Raw genomic sequence first — 22403 nt, 5'->3', positions numbered from 1 at the left:
ACATCAACAAGCAGGGGGGGACCCATTCTTACCCACTCTGCAGGTTAGCCATGGCCCTGTGGCACATGGCCTTGGACATGCATGTCCACCTACAAGCTCAGTTCCTGCCAGGCAAGCAAAACTCCCTAGCAGATGATTTAAGTAGAAATCTCCTAGACCCACACGAATGGAAATTGGAGCCCAGCACCTTCAACCTTCTGATTCAGAAATAGGGGACTCCAGAGGTGGATCTCTTTGCCCTCCCCTACAACCACCAGCTCAGCAAATTCTGCATCAGGAATACTCACAGCAGGGCCTGGAAAGTGGATGCCCTATCCTTTCTATGGGAAAAGCTCTCAGTCTATGCCTTTCCCTCTCTGCCCCTTCTGTATTACTCAAGATAAAGCAAGACAGGCCAAGGACAATTCTGATTGCCCTTTTCTGGCCACGCCAGCACTGGTACCCACTCCTACTCAGCCTGACAATGGTGCCACCCTGGCACCTACACCAGACCCAAACCCTCCTGGATGTCCTTCAAGGATGCATCTGCAGTCCTTACAAATGGGTTGTCCTGTCGTCAGGCAGCCCTTCGGTCGGCCGGATTCCAAAGTCTGGGTCTGGCTTCGGCTGGTGTCGCGCTTCACCCGACGTCATAGCTGCAGTTATTCGGGTATAAAGGCATCAGCCGACGCCATTTTCCTCAGTCTTTCTTGCCGCGTGGCGCCCGAAGCAGAAGCTGTTCGCAAGTGCCGGTCGGTCAGAACCAGAGATTACTACTACCGAATACTACTTCGAAGACTTCTAAAAAGCTAAGTACCCCGTTGGGGACTCTTTCTTGCCTCAGCCGATGTCAGAAAAAGTGAATAACTGTTTAACTTGTGGGAAACAAATACCTCATAAAGATTTCCACTCTTACTGCTTACCTTGTTTAGGCCCAGACCACGACGTAGTAGCTTGTCTAGCCTGTGCTTCTTTTAACCGGCAGACGCTTAGACGTCGGTCGGAATTTGCAGAGCAGTTTTTCGGCTCGGATTTTGCTTATATTATGCCGTCGGATCCTCCGACTTCACAAATAACCAAAAAACGCAGGGAAAAGGACCGACACTCGCGGTCCGCGGTTTCGGGTTAAGCCAACCACGACTGTCTCGGTTTCGGCTGAAACCGAGCAAGCGGTTCTTCCCCCAGCCGAAAACATGCCTTCTACCGAGGCCTCTTCTAACCTGGTGGAATCGGCTTCTGAAATCCAACCTGCTGTTGTGGTTTCTCAGGAATTATCAGACACTATCCCCTTGGATATTTCAACCCCTGCACGTGGAGCTGCTAGGCCTCCTGCAGCCATGTCTATTAAGGCCTTTGCCAGGGCTAAAGCAGCTAAAGCTTCTAAAACTGTGCCTGTTAAGCCCCCCTCTCACAGGCCCAGCTCCAGTAAGTTCCCATATGCTTTCTTTGGCAGAGGATCTCATTTCTTTAATTCGTGGATCCCAACCTCATCCAGACAGGACCACTCATCCACCTCCAGAGAAGAGGCCTAGAGCAGAGCCCCCAGAGCCAGTATCAACAGATGATTCCTCTGATGACTCAGAACATTCAGACCCTCCTGAGGCTTCTTATTCCCCTTACGAAGACTCTGATGCTGAAGAGTCCATTCCTTCAGCCTCTCCACCTGAGGAATTTTCCTTTGGGGAAACCTTGCATGCTATGAGGGAACAATTTCAGTGGCAGGGCCAAGATTTCTCAGACTCCAGAAAAAGGCTTAGAACCTTCTTACATTTGCCACAGCATAGGCCTTTAGCTATACCTCCAGTTCTCTCTGTTGTAGATGATGCATTTAATGATGCTTGCACTGCCCCTGATTCATTACCTCCGGCCCCTGCTAAGCCCGATAGGTTCTACAGGGTCCCGGACACTCATCACCATTTATACAAGGCTCCTTTTGCAGATCCAGAGACTATCTCCCAGGGGCCTAAGGCTGTAGCAACTACATCTGCTAAAAATCCCCTCCCCTCTGAAAGGGAATCCAGGTCCTTAGAGAGATGGGGTAAAAAAGTTTACACTTCTGCTACTCTGTCCGCTAGGGCTTTGAACTGTCAATTTCATATGATTCAATATCAAGAGTTTATGCTAGACCAGTTAACTAAAAAAACTGTCCTCTGAAGAATCTTTAGATAAGAAGTATGTTCAGGAAATGGTACATAACATACAGCAGGTTAGTAACCATTCTTTAAAATGTGGCTATGATGCACTGGAGGCTTCCTTTAGATCAGCCATGACTGGCACAGTTATCAGGAGACATGCATGGTTGAAAGAGCAGGCATTACCAGACCATGTCAAATCAAAGCTTTTAGATGCACCCATGGACAAAGTCAATTTATTTGGTTCTCCTGCACAGCAGGTACTGAAAAAGATGGAAGAGAAGGCGAAATCTGTACAAACAGTGAAAGATTTCTTACAGGTTCAACCTCCAAGGTTTAGCAGGAACTGGCCCTCCAAGAATTGGTCCTTTCCGGACTCCTCTAAGACACAGAGAGGCAGGAATAGGCGTTCAAGAGGCAGAAACCAATCCAGGGGTGCCTACAGGGGACGCCAGTGGCAGGGTAACAACCAGCGAGGCACAGACGCAGCCACCACCACTACAACAACACAATCACAGTGACTTGGCTGTGGCACCGCCTACCAGGGAACAACTGGAAGCACCCTTAGGCAGAAAGCTAACCTTATTTTCAAAGAACTGGCATTGCATCACAAGGGAAAAATGGATTTTGAAAACTATAGACCAAGGTTACAGGTTCCATTTCCATACTCTACCAGGAAAGAGAGGAATGCCAAACCTACCACCTACTCAAAGGGCAGAAGCTCTAAAGCAAATATCTCAATTATTAAGAATGAGAGCTGTGGAAAAGGTACCATCTCTGGAACAAGGAAAGGGATTTTACTCCAGACTCTTCCTGGTACCAAGAAAAGAGAGCAAATGGAGGCCTATTCTCGACCTGTCCGCTTTAAACACATTCCTCATTGTTCCAAAATTCAAAATGCTGACCCTACAGCAGCTTCTTCCCATGCTGGGCAAGGAGTCTTGGCTGGTAACTCTAGATCTCAAGGAGGCATACCTGCACGTCCCCATACGACCAAATTGCAGAAGATACCTCAGATTTCTTGCAGGATCAGAGCATTATCAATTCTCAGCATTGCCCTTTGGCTTATCTACTGCGCCCAGAGTGTTCACGAAATGCCTGGCATCAGTAATTGCTCATTGGAGACTCCAGGGAATCCAAATTTACCCCTACCTGGACGACTGCCTGATACAAGCGGACAACAAAAGCAAGCTAACAGAAGACTTACAAAGAGTCATTTACCTGCTGCAAGCCCTGGGATATACAGTCAATATAAAAAAGTCAGGGCTGATTCCATCCCAAAGAATAACCTTTCTGGGTGCAGAGCTGGACACATCAAAACAAATGGCATTCCTAACTGCAGAAAAGAAAGATCAACTACCTCGCTACTTCTTGGCATTAACAAAGCAGAACCATCTAACTGCAAGAAAAGTACTACAAGCCCTAGGCTTCATGGCATCCTGCATAATTCTGGTCCCTCAGGCCAGACTGCATATGAGAAAGCTACAGTGGTACCTAAAGAATTTGTGGTCTCAACACAAGCACAGCCTAGAAACCAAAATTCCAATAATCCCATGCCTGAAGCAAGAGTTCCTATGGTGGGCTCAGGCCTGTCAATCAAACACAGGATTGCCCTTCTGCAACAGTCAACCAAGCCAAACCATCACGACAGACGCCTCAGACCTCGGTTGGGGGGCACACATGCTGGACAAGTGCATACAAGGCTTATGGACTCAAGACCAGCTGCGCCTGCACATAAATCTAAAGGAAATGCTGGCAGTAAAATTGGCAATCCAGTCATTCAGATCATTTCTCCAAGAAGGTCAGTTGATGATAAGGACAGACAACACCACAGTTATGTGGTAAATCAACAAACAGGGAGGCACACACTCATACCCTCTATGCTGGCTGGCACTGGACCTATGGGATGTGGCTCTGAGCTACAACATTCACTTACAAGCAATTTTTGTACCGGGAAAAGAAAACATTCTCGCAGACATATTAAGCAGAACTACCACGGATGCCCACGAATGGATGCTGCATCCGGACATCTTCAAAGCCATCACAAGAGAATGGGGATTACCACAAATAGACTTATTTGCATCCCCACTCAATCACCAGCTAAAGAAATTCTGCACAAGGACGTACCACCCACTTGATTGGAAGGTGGACTCCCTATCTTTCAGTTGGAAAAACCTGACAGCATATGCATTCCCTCCACTTCCTTTGATGCACAAGGTGCTCTTGAAGATCAAAGAGGAACGTCCAAGGATCATTCTGATAGCTCCAGACTGGCCAAGGCAACATTGGTACCCATTACTGAGGAGCATGTCTCGGGAACAAATATGGGCACTACCCCTGATCCCCTTGCTGTTAACACAGAACAACTACAACATACTGCATCCAAACCTGAAAACTCTGCAGCTAACTGCCTGGAACATTACATAAGAACAATTAACCCAAATTTATCCCAAAGGGTTAAAGACATAATCCTTGAGGCTCGTAGACCTTCCACAAGAAAGAATTATGCAGCAAAATGGAAAAGATATCTCATTTGGAGTACTGCAAAGGGAGAAGATGTGGCACTGGTAAACATAGCCAACATCCTGGAGTACTTGGCAGAGCTCTTCCATACAGGCCTGTCCTATTCTTCCATCAAGATACATGCATCAGCTATTTCAGCAGAATACAGCTTGGATCCACCTGTCTTCTCGCATCCTCTGATCAGGCAGTTTCTGAGAGGAATTAAGAATGTAAAACCTCCCAGGAAACCACCATTGCCAGCATGGGACTTGAACTTCGTGCTAGAAAAATTGACACTTCCCCCTTTCGAACCAGCAGCAACAGCAGAATTACAATACTTATCCTGGAAGACTGCTTTCCTGCTGGCAATCACCTCAGCAAGAAGGGTCTCTGAACTACAGGCATTAATGGCAGTGCAACCCTTCCTGATCTTCCATCAAGATAGAGTGTCCATGAGAACAAATCCTACATTTATGCCTAAGGTGGTATCCAGAGTGTCTTTAAATCAGGCTATCCACATGCCTACATTCTTCCCCAACCCACAGAACAGGGGAGAAAGACTGTTGCATACCTTGGATGTACATAGACAATTACACTACTACCTGGACAGGACCAAGTCAAATAGAAAAACTGACCAGCTTCTGGTAGCATATGCAACAGGAAAGGAAGGAAAACCAATTTCAAAACAAACAATCTCCAAATGGATAGGAAATTGCATTAGATTTTGTTACTCCTACCATGGAAAGAAAACTCCAGAGAACATCAGGCCTCACTCCACAAGGGCTACAGCCACTACCACAGCTTTCTTACGAGGAGTGGCTACCAAGAACATTATAGAGGCTGCTACTTGGACCTCCGTGCATACATTTGCCAAGCATTACAATTTGCCTTTATACTCTAGATCCCGAGCAGGTTTTGCCACTGCTGTTTTGCAAGGGATCCTAACCACACCATAATCTTTCTTTTTTCCTCCTCCCCTAGTTTAGCTATGGTATTCTACCCATTTGTAAGGACTGCAGATGCATCCTTGAAGGACATAGTACAGTTTTGTACCTACCATAAATGTAGATGTCCGATAGGAATGCATCTGCAGTCAGGATTACCCACCCTCCTTCCCCTCTGTGGTACTCCTAGGGTATCTACCATCCTTCAGCTAGCTTGGGGGGGGATCTATTATGGTGTATTTGTTTGTATATATGTACATACATGCTTATTTTATGTGTTTGCTCTGTACTATTTGGAAACATTGGCATTTATCCAAATTTAGCCATCCAAGAGGGCACCTGGCATCTGGGGCAAGAAACACTGAGGAAAATGGCGTCGGCTGATGCCTTTATACCCGAATAACTGCAGCTATGACGTCGGGTGAAGCGCGACACCAGCCGAAGCCAGACCCAGACTTTGGAATCCGGCCGACCGAAGGGCTGCCTGACGACAGGACAACTCATTTGTAAGGACTGCAGATGCATTCCTATCGGACATCTACATTTATGGTAGGTACAAAACTGTACTTTTCCCCTCCTCCAGCCCCCTGTTTTTTCTCTATCTCTCTCTTTTCTCTATGGCTATTACTATTGGTATTGGTATTTACTTTTTACTGGTGGTGTTTTCCCCACCATAACTTAGCTCCCTATTTGGGGGCTCCTGACATTTGGGGCAAGAAAAACTGATGTAATGTTGTTGGCTGCCTATTTTTATACCCCTGTTGACCTGACATCAGTCCTAAAGCGACAGCAACCAATGCAGAAATACCAAGTCTCTGGTAGTCGGGCTGACTGAGTGCTACCTGCATGCAGATAACCCAAGTGTGATGACTGCAACAGTGAATACACTCGAACATCTACATTTATGGTAAGTGTACACAACTGCACTTTTCTGGTTGCTTGACAATTACTATTAAAATAGGCCTCATTAATGCTGTACCCTTTACTATTTGTTTGGTTTGACTTGTTCTCAGGTTGGAGAGAGAGGGAATGTATTCCTATCTTCATTTTTAAAACTCAAACTCTAAAAACGCAAGGTATGTTTCCCGGGGGGGGGCATATTGCTCAACGCTAGAAGTCTATATCTCAAAATGCATGCTCTCAAAGCACTCCTTAAAATGGAAAACAACATTTGTGCTGTACATTTGTGCTGTAACAGAGACCTGGTTCAAGGCAGCAGGAAAGCTCCCCTACATACCAGGCTATAACTCTTTCCACAACTTTCGGCCCCAGAACTTGGACTGAAGCTCCAAAGGCAGTGGTGTTTCCATATTCATAAAAGATGCGCACACCTCCAGACTGTTAGCCCAACATAATGCATCAGAGATACTTCAGGTGCAGCTAACATTGGGCAAGACAGCGATTCAGGTCGTAGCCTGCTATAAGTCCCTAACCATGTCCCAAGACTCACACTCCATGTTCCTAAGCACCCTGTAGAATATTAGGGTCCAACCTAACACTCTTATACTGGCGACTTCAACTACCCCTCCATTAACTGGGAAAACTACTCCTGTACCAATACACTTGCCCAACGTTTTTGGAGTTCATTAATTCCAGTCCCCTGGACCAGCTTGTTCTTACCCCCACAAGAGGTAGCAGTATCCTTGACCTGGTCATTACTAACATGGGTGACCGTTGCTCTACACCAATGTTCAGCTCCTCGCTGGTTAGATCCGACAACAAACTAATCACCTTGGAACCCCCCCCCCCCGCAATGGTAACCACCATGAAAAACTTCTCCAAAGCTAACTTTGGGGTCCTAAAACCAGAGGTGGCTAACTTCACAGCTCCCATTCAAATGGAGAATAGTTGCATGACCACTGAATCATACACCAATGCACTGTACGAACATGTACACAAATGCATGGATCTTACCATACCCAATAGAACTAAGATGCTCAATCTGGTGGTCCCCTGCCATAAACAAACTCTACAACAGAAGAAGGAATCTGATGCAGAATAAGGTGAAGTCCCAAGACTGGAAAAACTCCCTTATCAGCCTCAACAAAAAGTTGAGATCCCTCATCAAATCCTCCAAAACTAGCTATGAAAACAGAATCGCAGCAGATAGTAAAGACAATTACAAGGCCTTCTATAGTTATGTAAAGAATCTCCACAGCAATACCCAGATTTGCTCTGAGCTACTGCACAATGGTATTTCCCATACCGAGCCAACAGATATTGCCAATGTACTGGCCGACAGATTTAGTGCCAACTTTACCCGTCCCACCCCCCCAAAGGAACAATCACAATACCAGTAAATTGCCAGGCACCCAGTATTATTGCTGCACAGGTTAAAACAGCACTGTCCCAAGCCCATGAATACAGCTTCTGTGGGACCTGACAATATCCCTGGCTGTGTTGTACATGAACTACAGAGTGAACTGGCACCTCACCTATGTGCCATGTTCAATCACAGCCTCACCTCAGGCTTTGTCTCTACCAAATGGCAGACTGCTACAGTCATCCCTCTACACAAAGGAGGAGCGACTACAGACCCTGGGAACTATCACCCCATTAGCCTGATGAGTCTGATATGCAAAGCTATGAAATGCATCATCATGGACCTAATAAACAAGGGTATAGGGAATCTCTAAACTCTGGATCCCACACAGGTCATACCTGCTCAACTTCAAAGTCAGTCACCAGAGCTGTGGATGAAGGCAAGGTGGTTCATACAGCCTACCTTGATCTGGCCAAGGCCTTTGATACCATTCCCCACTCAAGAATCATAGAAAAACTCACTAAGCTAGGCAGCAACCCCTATATCACTAGGTGGGTTGCAAACTAGCTCACAGATAGAACCCACAGTGTGAAAGTAGCTGACTCCAAGTTAGACTGCCAACTAGTCATGAATGGAGTCCCACAGGGATCAGTCCTGGGTCCTCTTCTGTTTGGGATCTACTTCTCTGAAGTCCAGGCCAACAAGAAGGGACTCTGGCTGACAAAGTTCGCAGACGATTGCAAGTTGGGAGCTATTATGAACTCCCCAAGTGATGTTGACATTCTACAAAATGGCCCCACTGAGACCAATAACTGGTGTTAGAACCATGGCCTTAAGCTCAGTGCTAAACAATGTGTCGTCATCCCCTTTGGGAAAAACCTAGTTCCCATGAATTACCACATTGATGGTAGTCCACTGAACACAGAAGGTGTTATAAGAGATCTTGGAACACAGGTTGACAGCAACCTCTCTTTTGATCACCACATTGCCAATGTGGTCAGAAAATCCTTCTATGTGGCACATCACATTACTAAGAGTTTTGCATCCAGGAAGAAAGAGGTCATTGTCTCCCTCTACTCTTCCCTCATTAGGCCAGTCGTCGAGTACAATGCCTCATTTGGCATGTACCTCACTAGACACCTGCAACTACTGGAGAGGCTGCAAAAGTAACTCACAAAGAGGATCCTAGGCCTTAAACACTTGTCCTATATGGACAGACTAAAAAAACTCCCAACTATTCTCCATCTCATATCGCCTACTTAGAGGCAATCTCTGCTTGACTTACAAAGCCATGTCTGACCCAGCTCTGTTAAAAATGCTACATCTAAATAAATCCCAATCTCTCTGCACTACATGCTCCAGAGACCTCAACCTCATTACCACAATCAACAGAATGTACTGGAGGGACAGGTTCATAACCCAGAGGCTGCCCATACTATGGAATAGACTTCCTATACACGTCAAGCAGAGCACCTTGCTGACCCTCTTCAAGAGAAATCTTGATGAGTGGATGGGAAATAGAAAATTCACCCCGGGGATAACTCCAGTGGCTCTACTCGACAGAGGTGCTGGGAACTAAGGTCAGGTGGCACAATGTCATGGTAATCTTATGGCTAGGCTTGTAAAGGCCCCAGGGCCATCAGCCTAGTACACGCCTATGAGCATGAAAATTGTACTGTATTTCTTTAATTTTTTTTTCCCTGGTTGCTTGAGTTCCGGTTAACTGAGAGTTTACTGTACAAGCATAATATTTTAAGTGGTACATTATCAACAGTTTCAGGCAGAATACAATTAAAATAAATTTTACAGTGTCAAAATAGATAAAATAGTAAATATGCTTCTTATATTAACTATATTCTATACAGAGATAGTTAAATAGCTATACAGTAGGATAAATGTCACAATACAGATTACTGAGTTATTTACAAAGGGTGGAAAGAAAAAAGTTGATTTAATTATGAGATATAAATGAAATGAGTGGTAAAGGATTTAGGGTTGGGTGAAGACAGAGTGATAGTAACAGAGAAGAGGAGAGCAGAGGTATAAGTAGAAGAGGTGAGAGATGTACAGACACAGAGCCAGGATGTTGACTGGAGTTTTTTTTAGATGTGTTTTGAATGCTTGTTGGTTTTCAAAAAGCTTGAAAGCATCTGGGAGGGCAGCTACAGAGTTTGTGTATAAGGAGGTTCCTGATGCATTTTGGGCTTTAGTGACCAAGAGGGGGACTTTGTCTTTAGGGTCAAGAGCTTTGGCAGGGTGGTAGTGTTGCAGCATGCCTTTTAGTGCCGGACACTTATTAGGGTAGTATATTAGAATATGAGCTAGTAGTAACTGACTCTAGTGGAGGTGATATGGAATTTCAGTCCAGTTTAGTTTTAAGAGCAGAACAGTGATGATTTCTAAAGGGGCTGTTTGCAGCAAGGTGAGGAATTATGTTGTGGCATTGTTCAAACTTTCTTTGTGTAGATATCTGTAGATTAGTGAAGAGAGTGGAAGCCTACAGTAGGGTAGCTAGGAGATGGACTTTAGCTATGGTTTCGATAGTTCTGTCTGTTAGGTGTTTTTTTTCCCATACAAGTAGCCAAGCTTTTGTTATTTTTTTAATAACAACTTGAAAGTGTGGGCCAAATTTGAAGTCGTCATCAATTGTGTATCCTAAAAGTTTGGTGCTAGGGACCTGTTCAGTCAAGGTGTTATTTAACAAAGTGATTTTGACAAGAGTTTTTGCTTTGGGAGAATGTTTTTAGGGTGAAAAGTAGAATTTTTGTTTTTTGTCGGTTTAGTAGGAGTTTTCTAGACGTAATGGATTCCTGAGTAATTTCTTGAGGTTTTCTTAGGTTAGAGGCTGTGTAGAGTTATCTGCATATTGTACAATGGTGACAGGATAACAACTGATCTGAAGTTGGAGTAGTCAGCAGAGGGTCCTCCTTTATGAAGATGAAATATGTATACCTTCTTTCAAATGTCTGGGACACGAGGTCCTAGAGTGGATTTGTTTATTAGTATAGATATTAGATATGACAGATCCTCAGCTGAAATTGTTATGAATTCAAGAGGAAGGCTGTCTGTAGCAGGATTTATAATTTTTAGTTTTAGGAGATGTTTTCCTTATGGTGGATGTAGGGACAGGTTTGAGTGAGAAGTGAGCTTCCATGGGAATTTGTTGGTGGAAGGTTGGTTTGATGGTGGGGTTATCCTTGATAAGTGAGATTACAGCTTGAAGGATATATTTATTAATGTTATTAGCAAGGGGAGGGAGTAGGTTGTTGACTTTGGCATGGATTTAGTAGATTTTGGATGGATGACCAGAATTGTTTAGAATTATTTTTGTGTGCCTACTATAAGTTAAAGTAGTGTTTTTTTTTTTTTGTCAAGCATTGTACTGGGCTTGATTTTATTTCTTATCTGTCTGCAGTGTAAATGTTTTTCCAGGGATTTGTTGGTGTGCCATGGTTTCCAAGTCTTGTCTCTAAGCACCATTAGTTGCCTACTGTTTTAGATAGCCATGTTGCTGGATTAAGTTTAACTCTCTTTCTGTTGATAGGAGCATGTTCATTTAGTATATTGATGCTGGATTTGGAAATTTGAGATAGGCTTTGTCTAAAGGAAGATTTTTTTTTAACATATTCTAATTCTATTACTTGAGAGTGCAGATGAAACTGACTGCATTAAAATTGACTAGGTGCACACATTCTTGTATGCGTAATGTCTTACTGGATTGCATACAAGCCTGTTCGCAAAAATGTGATGTCAGATAGTGTTCCATAGTTATAGATATTACTGTGTTTTTTTCAGTCAGTTTAGTAATTAACATGGTGTAGTGACTGGGCTTTACAAAGTGGTTGTGTAAATCCTGAAGTGTTATTGTAAGGTTGGTGTCCATCCATTTATTCACAATCCCTTCTTCCCATTTTTACACATGGGGACAGAGTGTCACTTCAAAAGTGACAATCATCTAAAGTCATGATTTACACTTCTGGGTGGCTAGCCTTGCCACGGTAGTTCTTCCATATTACACACTCACACACACACTCCTGTGTGTCCAGTCCACCTAATGCATATTTTTGGTATGTGGGAGGAAACAGGTGCATTCCGTGGAAACCCATGTGTACACATGGAGGACATGCAGACTCCACAAGAAGGCACCCTAGCCGAGAATCGAACTGGGGAACATCTTGTTATGAGTGTCTTTACAAATTAGGTGCAAGTCCACTTTAAACAGTACTATAGAGCATCATTAGAGAGAAACGCTGAAACAGGTGTGTATAATCAACATAGCTGTGCGAGTTTCATTTCAGGTTAGAGTTTAAAGATGGCTGTGTGGTGCTAAGCCAAGACAGTAAACAGGTGGATAAAAAAAATAAGGATTTGTATTTATGGATCTATAGCTGTGAGAGGATTTTATTTAATGAAAGCTTTGTGTTTTGTAAATCCAACACAGACTGTGATTGGGAGTCTGACAAGCGGTTCCTTCTCCTGCAGTATCTGTGAGAAATCTTGCAAATGTATCAATGTTAACAAACTTGTCTGCGGCATTCACAATTATTTTTTCACTGGTCATGAACAACATTGGTGGGCTGCCATATTCAGTCAATAAGTCATTCACACATTTGCAGTTTGTCTTAATGCTGCCCTCAAAACTACTTTCAGTAGTAAATGTACAGCTTTCAGTGTGTTTCCTTGCATTGATTGTGCTGTACTTTTTCACTGAATACCTCGTGTCCTTGTTCTATGGGTTTGCTTGGTTCTTTAGCTATATCACATGAGTTGCCAACTACCAATTTTTTTTCTTTTCTGTACTGTCCTGAGCACAGAATGATGGTCTGATAGTCTGGAAGTAACTGTAAAACTTCAGTTTTATACCTGGAAGCACAAACAGAATGGTAATGTTTGTAAAAATGCCGCCCCAAACTGATTTGCTTTTCTTAGAAAATCATTAATTTAACATGATGCAGTCAAGTTCAAGAGCAGCTAAAAAAGTTGAGAAAAAGACATTCTGCCTTTCGTGGGTGTGCCCATTTACATCAGAAAATTGGCATGGATGTGTGCAGAATAGGTGAAAGGTGGCAAGCCTACTTTGCACAGAGTGGTGCACATCCTATTGTTTTCCTTGTTTGCCTTTCATGTACATGTTTTAGCATGGTATGCTTACATCTCAGTTGTTGTTAATGTATGATATTTCTGTTAATGTTATAATATGCAATGTTTTTCAACCAAAGTCATTAATTCAGCAAGTTTTTTTTTTTTTTGCTAATGCTTTGTGCATTGTTATGGCAACCCAACTCAGTTCTCCTTTAATGTCTCATCCATCTGTATTATTTTTGTGTTTTCCATTTACTACAGAAATTGTCCTAAACTTGTTCTCTTTTCCCATTACTAAGACTTAAATCACTAACTTTAATTAATGTCTTTGATTTGGCAGACAGTGGCATGGCTTACGGTTTGTTCTTCTATATTACCCCTCTCTCCAAAAAAAAATGTATATGTATATTTCTACAGTATATATACATCTATATATTTCCAGTTTGCAGGCCTTGTTCTCATTCTAGTCCCCCACTTTAGGTTTCTCTGTAGAGAAACAAATCTTTATCAGGATCAGAATAGAGTAAAAATTGGGTAGTGGTGTGCATATCAGCACCAGAATAGATTAAGGAATGGGTAGTGGTGTACATATCAGGACCAGAATAGATTAAGGAATGGGTAGTGGTGTACATATCAGGACCAGAATAGATGAAGGAATGGGTAGTGGTGTACATATCAGGACCAGAATAGATTAAGGAATGGGTAGTGATGTACATATCAGGACCAGAATAGATTAAGGAATGGGTAGTGGTGTACATATCAGGACCAGAATAGATGACGGAATGGGTAGTGGTGTACATATCAGGACCAGAATAGATTAAGGAATGGGTAGTGGTGTACATATCAGGACAATAATAGATTAAGCAATGGGTAGTGGTGTACATATCAAGACCAGAATAGATTAAGGAATGGGTAGTGGTGTACATATCAGGACCAGAATAGATGAAGGAATGGGTAGTGGTGTACATATCAGGACCAGAATAGATGAAGGAATGGGTAGTGGTGTACATATCAGGACCAGAATAGATGAAGGAATGGGTAGTGGTGTACATATCAGGACCAGAATAGATGAAGGAATGGGTAGTGGTGGTGTACGTATTAAGACCAGAATAGATGAAGGAATGGGTAGTGGTGGTGTACGTATCAGGACCAGAATAGATGAAGGAATGGGTAGTGGTGTACATATCAGGACCAGAATAGATGAAGGAATGGGTAGTGGTGTACATATCAGGACCAGAATAGATGAAGGAATGGGTAGTGGTGTACATATCAGGACCAGAATAGATGAAGGAATGGGTAGTGGTGTACATATCAGGACCAGAATAGATTAAGGAATGGGTAGTGGTGTACATATCAGGACCAGAATAGATGAAGGAATGGGTAGTGGTGAACATATCAGGACCAGAATAGATGAAGGAATGAGTAGTGGGGTACATATCAGGACCAGAATAGATGAAGGAATGGGTAGTGGTGGTGTACGTATCAGGACCAGACTAGATGAAGGAATGGGTAGTGTTGGTGTACGTATGAGGACCAGAATAGATGAAGGAATGGGTAGTGGTGGTGTACGTATCAGGACCAGAATAGATGAAGGAATGGGTAGTGGTGGTGTACGTATCAGGACCAGAATAGATGAAGGAATGGGTAGTGGTGTACATATAAGACCAGAATAGATGAAGGAATGGGTAGTGGTGGTGTACGTATCAGGACCAGAATAGATGAAGGAATGGGTAGTGGTGTACATATCAGGACCAGAATAGATGAAGGAATGGGTAGTGGTGTACATATCAGGACCGGAATAGAATAAGAATTGGGTAGTGGTGTACATTTCAAGGAATGTGCTTTTCTTCTGCTACTCATCTCTTCACAAAGCCTAATTTGTTTCAGCTGGTCCTCATTTTTGCAACGTCTTTAATATTACTAACAAATTTAAATTTTTCCGTTCTTTTTTGTCAGCTGGATACCTTTCCCATTTTAGTAGCCGTAATGATGTCTGGACTACAAGAATGCTCTAGCTATGTCTTTCCTCTGCCTCTTCCTCATTGAGTCTTATGTAAGCAGAATGGTGCACCCATACTTGAAGAGAGATGTAAACAAAATAGCCAATGCTTTAGGGAAGGAGATTATGCAGTCAGAAAATTTTGACTCACGCAGTGCCAGACTCCAACTGGAGGTGTATGTGGGCTTTTCACCCCATGTCTGGAACATAGCTTGTCTGATAAAGGAACAGTTTTTGTATTTTTCAATTCTCCTTTTCATTTTCATTCTACCAGGAACTGTTGCTGTATGGTTACTCTCCTGTCCACTTGTTTAATCCAACTTCCTAAGTAGTATCAAACTGTATTCCTTAGAAACTGTTGACAAGGAATAAAAGTAACCTCATATTTAAACAAAAGATAAATTCAGGACAAGGGGAGTATAGTCCAAAAATGAGGTTGCAACCTTGTCTGAGAATCTAGTTGCTTCCTATAGTCTGGTATTTTGTTTTGTTTCAGTTTTGCTTATTGTCAGACAAGAGTAAACCTTCTCTTTGCCGCAGGCATGCGTGAGCCATCTTTATGCTGATATGCTGTACGTCAGTGACTCCGTGTTCTCAGCATGTACAGAAGCTGATGCATTCTTAATTATGCTTCTGATGCCGATTGCAGAACTAGTACTAACCTCCAGTCTTGGATGGTGCAGTATGGGCAATACTTTTTTAGCGGTGATTCCTTTGCTCCTTTTGTTGTTAAGGACATATTTTTGGAAAGTCTGCCATGCCACACGTTAGTCATTTTCAGAATCTCTTCTTTCTGTCTGTGTGTCCTTCATCTGGACCATCTCTTTCAGTCCTCACAAATAATGATTTTGATGTAGTAGTTATTCTTTAGTGTTATATCAGGACCGCAGCACTCCACTTTTTTTAATCTCTAAATGAATGACTAACAGTATTTTTTTAATATAAAGTGAAATGCTTAAAAATTTAAATAGCAGCCACATTTATTGAAACAAAAGCAATACAATTAGATTAAGTTTTACTTTGTATGTCCTCATCAGAACTAAGGAACTAATTGCAAGACATAAGATTAAACCTTAGATGATGTTGAATAAAATTGTTTATATTTCCACTGTAAGTTCTACATCTTGTGTTTTTTTATGGTGTTAATTGTACAAGTGTACAGTTTCTCATTTCTATAAATACCTCAATTATTTGCTCTTTGAACATTTCTTACTGTCATATGAAAGCTCAATTCTGGCGAAATGAAAGTGCTCTGACACTAGCATGTCTTGGCTGTACAGTTTCCAAAATATGAAAAGTTGTTTGTAAAATGTAGAGAAAAATATAATTCTGGGTTTGTATGCATTTTACTATGTTTCTGTATTGCTGCAGAGATTATAAGTGCACCATCACTGCAAATAAGACTCACTGCTTGCATTGTCGTATGTACCTTCTTAATAGCATTCAGTGTTCACAAGATATTTACATTTATTTGGCTTATACTTTTTAACATGCTTTTGTAGGATATGCTCTGAAATGTAAGGATGTTTTCAGGTTGCTTGTGGTGTGACATTCCCTAGTTCAGAAATGGGGTCTATGTTTATTTGTCAAATGGTAAAAGCATCAAATGGCATAACATCGTAAATATCGTTCTTCAAAACCTCCTCATGTGGGGGGCTGTGCTCTCCACACCCCTGCTTAATTATATATACCAGCTCCGAGATTGCACTGCAGTTGGGAAAGGGCAAATTCCCTTATCCCTACCATAATGAGATCTTAGAACGGCTGGATAAATGGCATGTTTGAGATATGCCATCCGATGCTTTGTTTTTAGATGGATAGACATCGACCCCTCAAAAATGTTACCGTGTTAAAGTGATACTTTGAGAATGTAGTTTCCCACTGTGGAAGTTTGTTTGATGAATCAGGTTTCAGCCTTATGAAAAGCATTAAACTTTTTCCTGTTTTGTCAGTGATGTAATATCTTACCTTGATTCTTGATATAGATTTGGCTAAGGTAAAAGACATAGAAATCTGATAATTAATCATTATCAGTCCCCTTTTTCCCAATTTCTACATGGTGTCAGGATATCGTGTTAACGGTTGCCATCTCTCTCTCGATTCAGTGCCTTACTCCTGCCTTCTTCAACTTTCATGCCTGACTGTTGCAGATCTTCTTTTACACAATCAATCCACGTCTTTGCTGGACATCCTTGTTCCAAATCTTCTTCACCAGATTGTCTTCTGCTTTTCTGCACATGTGTCTGAACTATAGTAATTTGTTCTCTTTGATCTTTCCTGTAATTGGAGCTACTTTGGCCTCTCCTCTTCGGTCCCCATTTCTTTATCTGTCCCACAGTGTGCATCCTACCACCCTTCTAGGCACTTCATTTCCATCACCTCTAGATCCTTCAATTGTTCTGCCTTTACTGCCCAGGTTTCGGTACCATACAGTCAACCAGATTCTTTGGTATTCTTCTTTCATAGACTATACCTGACACTCTGTGCCAGTTGGCTGCAGCCCCTCTGATACTAGCTTTGACCTCTTCATTCACACTTCCCTTCTCCTCAACCACCCCTCTCAGATACTCGAAGCTATTTACCTGTTCCACTATCTTCCCTTCTATCTCAATTCCCAGCTTCTTCTGATTTCCCCAATTTGCTGCCATGACAACTGTCTTATTTGTGCTTAGTTTCATCCCATGTGCCTTCAGTTATGCATTCCATTCCCCTATCATTTGCTGAAATTCTTGCTCAGAGTCTGCCTGTAATGCCACATTGTCTGCATACAGTAACTTTGTTGATCTGTCCCCTCCAACCTGTTTGTTAATGTCAGTCACCAGTATGAACAGCAGTGGGCTCAGAGCTGAACCCTGGTGTACGCCCACTCCCACTGGAAACCCCTCAGTGAGGCCGAACAATGTTTGTACTTGTCATTGGGTCCTTGTACATAACCTGCACTAATTCTGCTAGTGTCTCTGGAACTTCAAACCACCTCAGTACTACCCAGATCAGCTTTCTTGGAACCTTGTCATATGCTTTTTCCAAGTCTAGGAATGCCTAATTGGACACTTTCCTCATCTCTAGCTTCTTTCCAACTATCTGTCTCACTGCAAACATCGTGTCAGTTGTGCTGCATCCTGATCTGAATCCAAATTGCCCATCTTACATTCTACTACTCTGCGTATCCGATTATCAATCACCCTCTGCAGAACTATCATGCAATGTGATAGGAGTTTGATGCCTCTGTACTGCTTGCAGTTGTGGATGTCCCCTTTGTTCTTTTACACTGGCACGAGTATGATTATTCTCCAGTCATCTTGAATATGCCTTTCTCTCCACACTGCTATGAGTACCCTCAAGGAACTATTTCTCCCCTCTCTCACCCAGCATCTTTATCATATCTGCTGTGACCTCATCTGAGCCTGCTGCTTTCTCTGACTTCATTTTCCTTAGTGCTGTTCTTAGTCCTTCTAGGGTGGGCTCCTATTCTTTTCTCATTGTAGGCTGTTTCTGGGGCAGTACAGCTTCTGTGGGATTTTCTTCATTCAGAAGCTACTGGAAGTACTCCTTCCATCTGCCTTTGACGTCCTGTGAACTGGTGAGCAGGTTGTTGCTGGCATCCACTATATAGGGTGTCTGACTATCTTCTTTATCTTTCTGTCTTTGCCTTGCTTCCTGATATAGTTTTTTTGTACCACCTACTGAGTCACTTTCCAGAAGTTGGTAGTTTGCTTCTGATGCCATATTATTTGCTACTGCAACTCATTTCTTAGCTTCTTTGTTAGCCAATCCATATTCCTTCCTAACCTATTCGGTCTTTTCTATAGAATAGTGTGTGTGTGTGTTGTACCTTTAAGAAGCATTTCCAGGACAGCACATGCATATAAATAGCAAGCATGTGCTAGCTTCAGTGGCATTTTGAGAGTGCAGCCAGAGAGTGAGCATGTATGAGTGTAAGCTAGTTTGCTTATAAATTTATCCAAGTTAAAGTTATTAAGCCTCATTCCTGATGTGTTTGTACATAATAAAGCTGCTAGTACAGAACCCACAAATGCTTGTCTGTTTTATCCTGACTGGACGAGTGACATGCTGTCAGAACTGTGATTCCAGAGACTGCTTTTCAGAACTATGAGGTGCAGAGTTAACAGTAAAGGTAAACTAAGAGACCCAAGTACAAAAAAGGGCCAGAGATGAGCTATAGGTAATGAAAACTTGCACAAATTATTTATTTAAAAGATAAAACGGAGCTTTACTAGGGCAAAAAACACATTATTAAACAAGTGAGAGACAGGAAAAAGTGTATTAATTAAGCGAGATGTTTAAAATTAAGATATTTGATAAAACTGTTATCAGAAAAGCACATAGGAGGTTTGGAATTACCTCACAATTACAAAACGTTTAGAGTAAAACAAGAGCAGGAAAAGTATAATGGGCATGAAAAAAAGATTAAAAGAGCGAAACAAATATAATAAGGACAAAAAGGGCACATTAAGCATAAATAAAGCAAGGTGACTGCATGTTTTTTGGCAAAGTACTGTGTTTTGGCATAAACTACTATTTTGCATTGATTGACACTATTAAAGGCATAACTAGATTTATTCGAAGCATCTCAAAGTGCGTAAAAGTGCTTACACTGTGTGCTTATTACTATGCATTTATTCCGAAGAGTTTATTGTGTGCAAAGTGCAACTATTGTGTTAAGTGCAGTTAAAATATAGCCATTTTGAAAAGTTTCTTGTGCTGGGTGTGTCTATTCAGTGAGTGCCGCCATTACAGAGTGTTTTGTACTGTCCAGATCAATGGTTAAATCCACCGAGCTCAAAGTAGACACTGGTTCAAAGTGTAATGTTAAGTCAGCAGACACATTTGCTAAGGTGAGAGCTGGTGAACAACTTAATGTGGCCAGTTGTGCGAAATTTGTTGCTTATGGAGGTGAAAAGATTCAAACTGAAGGCTCAGTAGTGTTTCCATGTTATTTGGCTAAGAACTGCTACAGCTTATTATTTTACAATACACAGTGCAATATGCTCAATTTTAGAAGGAACTTTTGGCAATAGTATTTGCGTGTTTAAAATTTCATGATTATATTTATGGCAAAGCTATTCAGATTGAAACTGATCACTGACCTCTAGATACAATTTTAAAGAGATCACTGACCTCTAGATACAATTTTAAAGAAGCCTATGCACTCGGCTCCAGCAAGATTACAAAGAATGATGCTCAAATTGCAAATGTCCGACTTCAAAATGGTCTCTACAAAAGGCAAACTTCTTTATCTGGCTGATACCTTATCCAGATTGCCCAGAAATACAACGGAACAGCTTAATGCAGACAATTTTTACTTTAATGACAATGAGGTGAGTAATTTTTCTACCACGTAACTTGAGCTGAGAGATCATACAAAGACTGATCCAATTTTGCAAAAGCTCAACCACTACATTAATGTTGGATGCCCGTCAAAGCAATATAGTTTACCACCTGAAGTGGAAACTCATTTTCCTTACAGAGATGAAGTGTTGATGGAATATGGCATTATTTTTCAAAGGTCCTAAAATTGTTGTTTCTGCTTTCTTACCAAGTGAATATATCCAGATTTTGCATCATGGTCACCCAGGTTCCAAATCTACCAAAAGAAGGGCGAGAAGACTAGTATTTCGGCCTTCTCTAGTAAAAGACATTGATAAAGTACTTTCTTCTTGTTTAGTATGCAATAGTACTAAACTGATTTTGCAAAATGAACCACTTCAGTTAAGTCAAGTTCCTGAACTACCTTGGTCAACAGTAGCCACTGATATATTCGAGTGGAACAATCAGCATTATGTAGTGTTGGTAGACTCTTATTCAAACTAGTTTGAGATCAGTTTACTACCTAATCTAGCGCCCACTGCTGTTACTAAGTTGAAACATCATTTCTCAGTCCATGGTAGTCCACACAAATTTATTTCTGGCAATGGTACTCGATTTACCAGTCAGTTGTTTCAGAAAATTGCAAGAGCCTGGGACTTTGTACATGTTAGTCCGGAATATCCACAGTCAAATTGACTAGCTGAACATGCAGTACAGAGTGCAAAGCAATTACTGGAGAAGTCAAAACATGACAATACTGATGTCTTCTTGAATTTATTTACTCAATCTCAGAAACATATCCCATGATTATATACTTGGCTCGTCTGCTCAGAGACTTCTGTCTAGGCAAACCAGAACAACATTGCCTATCAGTTCCAGTTTGGTGAGGCCTAAAGCAAAGATCAACAGAGCAATCAGAGTCCAACTATCCAGAAAGCGTTCATTTCAGAAGTCCAGCTATGATAAATTGAGCAGATTTCTTCGTCCATTGAAACACAGTGAAGATACAAACTGTGAAATGTTTCAACCAGATTGGTCAAGTAACAGGTACATGTGCCAAGCCGAGATCCTACTTTGTAGAATCTGAGGGTGTGGCATACAGGAGAAATTGCAGACATCTTCTTCCTGTATCAGAATTGACAGCACAGCATTGTTCCTGAGATACAGACTCTAGATCTCAGAGCAATCCAGACAATGTTCCTGTTGCAGAACATGTCTTAATTACTACTTCCATTCCTGATGATGTTCCTGATGTCCCCAAGGTTGAACATTCAGCAGAGACCATCCCAGTTGCTAGACCTAATTTTAATTTCTATGTTTCATGATTTGGTCACATTTCCAGACCTAGTATGAAATGCACAGCAACCTGGACATAATTGTCTATATATATATATATTTAGATGTTCTTCGTTCCACATTGCTGCAGTCCTTACTATTGGGGTAGTCCGCTGTCCAGTCGGCCCGAATACCAGAGTATATGGCTGACGTCGGTCAGGGCGCATTAGACTGACGTCAGTACGTCAGGGTACTAATGCGCATGACCGACGTCATATCCTCAGTCTTTTTTGCCGCATGGTCCGATGCAGAAGCAGTTTTGCGAGTGCAGGTTGGCGTTCTGAAATATTTCCGAAACCGGAGTTTCAGACCGAATCAGAGTTGGCTAAGTACCCGTTGGGAACATTTTGGTTTTTCTTGCCTCAGTATTTAACCGGATGTCAGAAAAAGTGAATAACTGTATTTCTTGTGGGAAACAGATACCTCATAGGGATTACCATACCTTGTGTATACCTTGTTTAGGGCCTGAGCACGACGTTGTTGGATGCCGCTCTTGTGCTAGGTTTAACAAACGCACTATTAAGAGGAGGTTAGACTGTGCCAGGTTAGTGTTTGGGAAGCGTTGCAATTATAAAATGCCGTCGGATGCTCCGACGCCCGCTTCGCCCAAGAAGCGCAAGGACAAAACAGCGAAGCCTAGGGTTGATGAACCGGCAGTCCCGGACGTCGGTTCTTTAGAAGGCTCAGTGGAGCCAGAGGTTTTGCCAGGAGTTTCTATGGAGTCTCAGGCAGAAACTTTACTGTTACAGGATGTGCCTTCTCAGGAGGTAGGCCAGGCTGAGGGGCTTCTCAGGTAACTGTTCTTCCCTCTCTTCCCAAGGTAGTTAGAGCCTCTCCTT

General features: G+C 42.1%; 1 protein-coding gene across 3 annotated transcripts in view; it reads left to right on the top strand.

Annotated features, from left to right (window-relative positions):
- IKZF2 (IKAROS family zinc finger 2) overlaps positions 1-22403 on the top strand; it is a 932087-nt gene that overhangs the window by 338943 nt on the left and 570741 nt on the right. The window lies entirely within an intron of this gene.

The sequence above is a fragment of the Protopterus annectens genome, chromosome 6.part1, assembly GCF_019279795.1.
Source record: "Protopterus annectens isolate FY-2018-M chromosome 6.part1, PAN1.0, whole genome shotgun sequence".
NCBI lineage: Eukaryota > Metazoa > Chordata > Ceratodontiformes > Protopteridae > Protopterus > Protopterus annectens.
Note: the sequence above shows the minus strand (reverse complement) of the source record. Positions and strands in the feature narration are given on the sequence as shown.